The sequence below is a fragment of the Stegastes partitus genome, unplaced genomic scaffold (assembly GCF_000690725.1).
Source record: "Stegastes partitus isolate 25-593 unplaced genomic scaffold, Stegastes_partitus-1.0.2 Scaffold81, whole genome shotgun sequence".
NCBI lineage: Eukaryota > Metazoa > Chordata > Actinopteri > Pomacentridae > Stegastes > Stegastes partitus.
In genome coordinates this window covers 306,483-315,724 of record NW_007577812.1, presented here as the reverse complement: position 1 = coordinate 315,724, position 9,242 = coordinate 306,483, and positions in this window count along the sequence as shown.

Sequence of the window (9,242 nt, the reverse complement as noted above, 5' to 3'; positions counted from 1 at the left end):
CATGAAATCTACCATGTGGGGAAAATCCCCCAGTTTTAACAGCTTGATAGCACACTGACATTATAACAGGCCAATTTGTGAGGTCACCTTTATCTACTGAAATACCAGCTCAACAACAACATATCCTGTAGTAGTTATATGTGAATGATTTTCATGTAATTTGGTGAAATATTAACTGTATAGTGAAAGTGAGGTTTAGATTAGCTGTCAGAGATAATAAATAAGCATGTTTTTTTCATTTGATCCTGCTCCTAATGAGAACATACAGTAAAATATGAATCATAAGCTAGTGTAAGTAGAGCAAGGAGAACAGTTCACATTAGCAAAATATGGCTTTAATGACCAACATGGTTAGATCCTAAAATGGATGAAGAACTTCAACAAAAAGATTTGTTCTTTTTCAATAAGCATGTTTACCCTCTTAGCTTCCCCCTAAATTTTCTTAAATCCCATCCTTTTGCTTTAACACTGTCTTTTATCTTCTTTTTTTTCATACGTGTGAGGCTGTTTTGTGAATATCTGCTCAAATATTTACATTATCATTAAAGTCAGAGTGACAGGATTATGGTTTTTCTCAGTATTAAGTAAACACGGCTTAGCTGTTCCAACCATATATCCACCTGTTCTTTCATTTCGTGTGCTCAGAACATCGTGGTCTGGTGATACACTGACTAAATTAAACAGAAGACACGGTTTGGTGTGAGTAGTCCTCAACTCGCTTCACAGTATAGAAAGATCGAAGCAAAGATGCGGAAGTGATACACACCGTAGGAAAGGCAGAGGTGTGATCAATAATATTATTTGTGGTTGCATTAGATAAGGGTGTGGCTACTGCAGGGTCCTGCCACACACAGCTTAGTGTGATGTTGAAACTGAGCCACTGTTAATGGTTTATGAGGAGGTATCAAAGCAGGAAAACATCCAGGGAGACAATGTGGGCAATGCATTAACAATACAAGGTCTCTGAAGCAGCTAAATGGAATCCAGCCACCATTCACTTTATCTTTTACATGTGATCTTCTTGATGTGAGATGTCTTCAGTGAAAAGACACCTACTCAATCGTGTCTTTTTCAGGGTCCTTAGCTGAGTCTAAATTTGTATCTCCATTTGAGTATTCATTACTGCCTCTATACATATGCGTGTGTGTGTGTATAATAGACTCAGTGGAATGCATGAGCACTGGCGAGTTGAGATTTTAAATGTGCTTGCCCTACATTTATGAGTCATCATCAATCTGCGTCACCACTAAAAAGGTACATCTATAAAACAGGACTCGGTGCATTAACAGTGAATGTAACAGGTTGTAAATTTTGGACACGGTGGTGGTGTTGTGCATGTCCGGCTCTCTGTCATGGTTTACAGAGAACAGAGCTGTCACTGATCTTATTGATCATCCGTGCTTCACCTGCTATGACTTTGCAATGTTTGATAAATTGAGTTGGTAATCGGAGTTCTCACGAGACTGATTAGTTCACGATTTGCTAACAATCAGCCAATATCAGACACGTACCATGGATTTATTACAATAAAACACCTCATTTCTGGGTGTCGCACGCCTGAAATTTTAGTCCAAATAAAGACAACAGAAAAACAATCTTCACGTTTGCGATGATGCCAGTGGCAGCTCAAAATGGCTGTCTGAATCATTGTGCCTTTTTTTTTTTTTTCTTGAGTGTGACTGCTTCCTGAAGCACATACTGTACTGACAAAAAAAAAAAAAAACGGTGGCACACTGTGTCTCACATCATATCTGTTCTCTTCATCAGCCGTGCGGTGGGTTTATTTAACAGAACATTCACACTTAAAAAAAATATATTTTTACATTTTAGAAAATGTAGGCGAAAAACGCAAGGTGGCAAGAAACGTTTGGAATCGTGCATTTAATTTTACACTAAAAGAGCAAAAGAGGCCAAAATGTTACAGTTGACACGGAGGAAGGAAGCTGCTGTGTGTTCTCGTTGGCAAGACGGGATGACGCAAGGAGGCGATGGGGTACGACAAAGAGGGTGACTAACGATCACAGAAGGAATTTGGAAAAAAAAAAAGAAAAGGGGGGGGTGTAAAAATGTCAGCGAGGGCACTGAGGGGGCAGGAAGAGGATTAGTGTACTGTATATAGAGTGATAGGAGGTATGAGTGAGAGAGAAAGTTGGGGGCAGGGGAGTGAGGGAGCGTCACGTGTATGCCAGAATAAGCACAGAGCTGCAGCGGGGCGATCTCTGGACACAGCAGCAGCAGCAGCAGCAGCAGCAAGTCAGACCCTCAGTCCCTCAGGTCCCTCATGCTCCTTCCACATGTATTTTCTGTAGCAACCAGACTTTGACACCTGTCCTCCCCCTCGGCTTATCTAGCCTCGTCCTCTTCCAGGCTTTTTTTTTTTTTTTTTTTAAACCTTCCTCTCCCTCTCTCTCTCTCTCTCTCTCTCTCTATGGAGCAGCACCCACCTCGTGCAGCACAAATCAGAATGTGCCAGTTGCAATAATTCAGCCTTATTCCCACTCCACTGATAAAAATTTTCCCATGAAGCAAGAGGATTTCGAATGACTTCATCCCCGCCTGGGTTTTTCTCGCCACATATGCTCTCAATGCAGAGTGGCTTTACTGTAAATGTATGTTGTTGACATTTCAAAGCCCATTACACACACGCGGCCTTATTCCTGCAGGTCCAGCGTGGTGCCCTGCGGCTAAGTATAGGGTACAGTCAACACTTAATGTACCATCTTCTGTTTCAAAGGAGGTGATGGAGGAGAAGCTCGCTCTTCTCTGTGGCCCTTTGATTCTCAGCACGACTCCTCCTCAGAAGAAGAGGAAATCTGGAGCGATGCCAGGTGCTTTTTTTTTTCACTTTAAAAGGTTGAGATGACATCCAAACAAAAGAGCTGTAGTCCTAATGTGGGCCTCACAATGTTATGCAAGTGTATGACTGCAGCAGCAGCAGCAGCAGCAGCAGCACAATAATAATAAAAAAAATACATAAAACCCACGTTGAAGCTTTTCTTTTCCTATTGGTGAAGAGAGCAGAAACCTCACACCTGGGGCAGGGCCAAGGACACGTGTTAGCCACAAACAACCCCTGCTATTAAAGATCTGTTCTGAGTGGAAATTTCTGAGGTCTGACTCTTTAACCGCGCTGTAAAGTAACTCTGAATGAGTGACTAATGCATATCTGCTACTCTGCTACAGCACTGAGTTGTGACTATGAAGCATCTCAAGGTGAAATTGCACCGTGACATTCCGCCTCCCAGAAAAGGGCACGGTGACTCCACATCAGCTCACACAGAAAACGTTGTTACTGACATGCAGCATTACTTGACAATATTCACAGGTGGAGGTAGAATATAATGACTAAGAGATCCCTTTATTGTTTAGTGCGGCCGCATATTTTAAATGTACACACACGCACGTCGTCCTGTCTAATGAGGTAATGCTTTGCATAATGACACATGTAATCAAGTGTTTGCTTTTGCTGTTAAACAGACAGCTTATAGAATTTAACACGTTCGTCATGTCTTATCCTGCAGTTCCAGTTGTAATGTACTGGAGCAAGAAGAGCTGTGATTGATTAGTTAATCAACAGTTTTTCCTGCGATTGACATTTGATGGCATTAACTTGTGATTGCTGTTTCATAGATTAAACAATTAGCTGATCAAACCCGAAAAGCCAACTAACTGATTGTTACCCTTGCACTTCTATAGCATATTTACATTCCCCGTGTTCTTAAATGTCTATCATACTTAGTCATACTTTTTTTTATTTATCCCTTTTTAACTCTACTCTGCATATTTATGGAATATTATAAAAGAATAAATCATCTTAATGCTGATTTTTTAATCTTTAAAACCCCTTACATTGCGTCTTTCTTCACCTTTGCCCAAAAACTAATCAGCCAGGTGTCAAAATCTACAACTAACTCATAAAAGCTTATCAAACACAATTATCAAACTCCAATGTGACTTCATTCATAAAACAAATCAAGTGAGGTCACCACACAGACTGATAAAGGTTTCCCCTGATAAGGATGATTCACGTGTTTTTCAGGTTTACGATCTTCCTAAAATAACAGGATTTAGAATTTTAAAGTCTTGCCAGACGTAAAAAAAAAAAGGACACATGTCTGTGCTGCTGTCAGAGCGGGCTCGTGGTGAAGTTTCGGGTCAAAACCCATTGTTACGAAAGCGCTATGATCATCAGCTGTTCTCCAAGTGAGGTTGGATGGTTGCCTACTAAGAAATTATCGGCCCATATCACATCACTTCTAGATAGGATCTCACACTAAAACGCCCACACGATGATCCCATAAAAGTGGTAGCAGAGGGAGCGTGGGTAGCTCTACATTGGACATAAATTTGGCGGCTAGCCTGTTGTCAGCCATCTCATCAGCTCTCCACGGGGAGCCTCAAATAAAGGCTCGTCAACGTCTCAAGAAGTCTCATGTCTACATGTAATGACTGCCCAATTATCTGCTTATTTTGTGCCGCGTGATCACAGCCCACAGATGAATTATTGTTGAACAGCAGCAGAGAAGCATCAGCGCTTTTGTCAGGTTCACTTTCTTTAACTCCTGCTTCCTTTTTTTTTTTTTCATAAATCCCCTTATGTAACCCTAACTTTCACATTAAGATCATATTATACTGCTGCTGCTAACTTAAAATGTTACATCACCTGGAATCAATATGAACACATTTGCTGATGGCAAAGATAAGCTGCATGAATCACGAGAGACGATCTTAGAAGATCTTTTTGAAGTGGAAACCAACACTAAAAAAGCCTGTTTCTGTGAAGTGCGTGTTGGCCCAAGTTCCAGCCTAGTGTAGGAATTATTCAATGTGTTGCGAAGGCAATGCTTGTGGTGAGCTCACAGTCCTCTGCATCATGCGTAGCTCTCCTCATCTGTGCGTGGAGAGCGCAGGCTGGAGCACTTACATAACCTAGTTAAAATATACCCCAGTCACATGTAACATTCAGCCCTGCAGATAGATATCCCACTGTCGCTTGAGCTGCTCTGGCAGCCGTTCAGATATTAGAGAGAGTATAAACACACACACACACACACACACACACACACACACACAGACGCACACAGAGCCATAAAAGATTTGACAGTGACTCGCTGCCAGACATTCTCAACTGCCTGCATGTGAACTGTCTGTGTGGAAAATGGTCAGGGAGCTTTCTCTCTGGGTGAAGCACATGTGACTGAGTGAAGTTGGACCGGGAAGAAGGCGCAGAGGGAGAGGGGAGGGTACATGACGGGGTGCCGGAAGTCCAACCCTTTAAAGTCACAAAAATGCGCCCAGTATCACTTCTCCTCTGACTACATAACCTCGAAACATCAACTCTAAACGCGATTGGCTGCATGTACAACTGGCACTTTCCCCCCCACACACACTGCTGCAGCGTGCCCACACTACATGCAGTCACATTTCTGGTGTGTGGGTGGGGTTAACTTGCGGAACTAGCATTTACTGTAACAGGATGACATATCTGGAGGAGCGTACAGTCTATGTGGAGGAGTAAGCTGCACTAGTGAGAAGTGGAAGACACGTTTATTTAACCAAGACTAACAGGAGTTACAGAGTCCAGACGTGGCGAAGCTCTGATCAAATGTTATTGTGCATGTGGAACACAATAATCAAGCAAAGGCATTTGGAGTGTTTCCGTGCTAAAAAACCTTGAGTATGAGATCCAAGTTACAAAACTCTGTTTCAACTGCACTGATGAACACAAATTAGATTTTAATCCTCTGTAATAGCAGATATGCTCAGTTTATTTCAAAAGATGAGAGGTGACTTGAAGCAGCTGGTCCAAGGCTTTGAAAACATTACAGAAAAAAAAAATTATGTAATCCTGTTATAATGAGGCTAAGAATCGCTGCAAGGACGGAATATTCTGTTCCAACATCAATTGTGTCCAACCAACGAGCATCTTCAAGGTCTGATCCTCGCTGTCACGGCTCACATGTTTGTGTTTATGTTTACGCTGCCTGCACCGGCTTCAGTTGTCGTTATGCAGCTATGAACATTCCAGCCGGGCTTCTCCTTCCTCCGAGCTCAAAACCAAAACCCCGGCCTGGGTATCACTCCTGCTATTAGTGGTTGAGCAGTCATAATGTGAACAATGCTGCGGAAAGCCTGCTGATTGGTGTCCCAGTATAGAGACACACAGTCACACACAAGTGTGGGTGCAGGTTTGGGTGCAGGACAGCAGCGTGGCCCAAAGCCAGGGTGCACCGAGCTGAGTCATAAGCATCTATCTCATTGCAGGGGACAGATGCTAGTAAGACACACAAACATGTTTTCCGCTGCCAGCAGCCCCCAAACGCTCTCACATATAATTCACTCGTATCTACTTGCAACATGTTTGCAGGTAAGAACTTGCTCTTCTCAGTGTACAGCATGCAAGCAAAACAAGTCTGAAGCTACTCCACACGCAAGTGAATGCTGTTTATGGCGAAGCGCTGCATTAAGCACGTCATGCCGGCTGAAAATGAGAAACACATTTTGTAATACTGCGAATTGTACGCACATGTATGAAAGCCTCGAAAGGCCGCACGGCTTGCAAACTTATTTCGATCCATAGGGAGAGGTGTGGCACTGATGTTCCCCCCACGCACACGTGCTGCGTTTTTCCAAAATGGAAGGTTAGACAGGGACAGATGTTCAGTTTATGCCCTATAATAAAGTGGGTGTGAGTCTCTGATTGGGCTTTTATTTTTTATGAATGAGAGAGAGAGGGAGAGACATCCGGTGTCTGTGGGATACAGACTCAGCCAGTCTCTCTGACAAATTGAAAATCGCAGTGCCAGTTTGTGTTGTTGTGACTCATCTCGGATCCTGACGGGAGAATGCACAGATAAAAGAGTTCCCTTTGTGAGGAAATGGCAAATTGCTGCTGTTGTTCTTTATGTGTGACAAATTGCGAAATTGCTGCTCAGCTGAATGGAGTTGGATTATTGTTAATACATAAACATTCCTGGAGATCACAAGGAAGATTTGCCGAAACACTTAGGACAATCTGCGGTTGACGCATTAAAACACTTTCAGCAAGAGACAATGGCGTGCCGTTACTTGCATAAATACAGACGCGGATTTCCCTCCATGTTATGCTTTGTGTGTACACTTAAACATGCTGCATGTATGCACACAAAATATCTCTTTGATCCAAAACAAATGTAGATGACTGTTTCCTGAGCTTTGAAGTGGATGTGATGTATTCCACAGCGACATGGAAGCCTGGGAGACAATAGGGAAACGAGGGTTTGCTGGAAAGCTGTAGGAAGCTCTCTGTCGTCACTGAGTCTGGGGTCACCGGAGGATCTGAGCCTGGGGAGCAGACCTGCAGCAGACTGTTTATGGGATGTTTAAAAGATTGCTGCGGCTTACAGGACAATTAAAATTCAACATGAGCGGCTCTCTGTGCCAGCAGGCGTGTCACCTCGACCAGCTTAATGGGTGCTCTGGTGTCTGTGGAGTGCATTCTTCACAGCAGGATGCGATTAAAGGCACAGCAGTAACCTAGGAGTAAACCCACCGTGTGGACACCAGGCCTGCCGGTGCCCTTGTCCTGGCGGCTCCCCATTTTGACAGCAGCACATAAAGCAAAAGTAGCCACATTCGCTCCTCTATGATCACTTGACCACAAATTGCTCTTAGAATCTAATTACCGTGGCACAAGCTCATTATAGAATGCACAGAAGACAGTCCAAGAAGTCCGACTGAATTTTATGTCAGGCAGATTTGCACCCGGTTGTTAAAGCCGTCTGGGCAGCGTCGTTGGGCTCTGTAAACATCTCGCAGAGCTTTTTTTTTTTTCCACATGTGACCTGTTCGCTCTGGAGATACAGGAGGGAAGAGAAAATGTGTTGTTGTTTTAAATCCTGTTCGTCCTCATTGTCAATTGAGAGAGACGAGCAGAGGAGGCTGGTTGTGCCTTTGGAGTGGGTGTCTCCCTAGCGCACGTGATCCCGTTTGCTGTGAGAGGGTTCGTGACTCACTGGCTCCAGGCTCAGGATTCTCGTCTGGCCTCTGACAGAGTGCTCCTAATCCCACCCTCTCAGGCAGTCAAACAGGGGTCCTGTGAGTCATGCTTTTACCGTCACCGTGCCTTGAAAAAAATGAAAAACATGCACATTAAACACACCGTGCATGCCGTTGTCAATAACAACCAGGTTTCACTCGTGAAGATGATTCAGATTGGATGAGTTTGGCTTGTAAAGAAGAGCAACGTGAAACAATAGAGATTTAATTTGAGTGTAATTCATCTTGATTTAGCACTTAATCAGATCACTCACAAATTAGTGACGTCTCACGGAAACGGTGGAAATGACCAAGTACATTTACTCTAGTACTGTGCAGCTTTGCTACTTGTATGTTGTTATTTTATTCTACTCTTTTTGTTTTGCTTTGTGGATTAAATTTGTAACTACAAACTCAGTTTATAAACAATGATGCACAGTTACTGATTAAAATGACCAAATGGCAGTTGGGCTATAAAGCTGTTGGTCAACTGTAAAACAACAATAATCTCATAATATGGTTATATTAAAATCATATAAAGTCTATTTATGTAGCAGATTCTACAACAACCTGAGTTGACCAAATGTTATAAGGCAGCAAACAACAAAAATATGTGCAAAACGACTCGGAAAATCAATTTCTAAAACATAATAAACTAATATAAAGTACTAGAAAAAAAGGTAAAACAACTTGTAAGAGCACATAATAAAATATTAAGAAAAAGCGTCTGTCTCAAAGTTAGTATAATACTACCACCAATCCATTAATTTATTCAAAATGAATGCAAGTACTTTTTATACCTCACTCTCTCAAACAAAAGTTCAGGCTAAATAAACAACACAACTGTTTGCGTCAATCTTTTTAAGCTACGACAACCAACAAACTACACTGAGTTCGAGGAATTAGCTTCTCCTCTTTGGTCAGAGCTATTTTTAATGACCAGCCTTAACTGTTTGAAATAGTCCAGGCATGTTCAGTCATTAGAGGTGGGGACTTGAAGTAATGAAGGGAATTTAACCCTATTCAGGACTTTCACGTTACCGTACATAGAGGGTCTTTCGGGGTCCACTGGACCCCAAGAAAGAATGCATGCAAACTATTTGTTGGTATTCATTACATACGTGTATACTATGTTAAATAAATGTTCTGATAAGTTGATGTAGTTTTGGTTCCAAATGCATGAGAAATGTCCCTCTTTTTATATTTAAAAAAAATAAATAAATCTT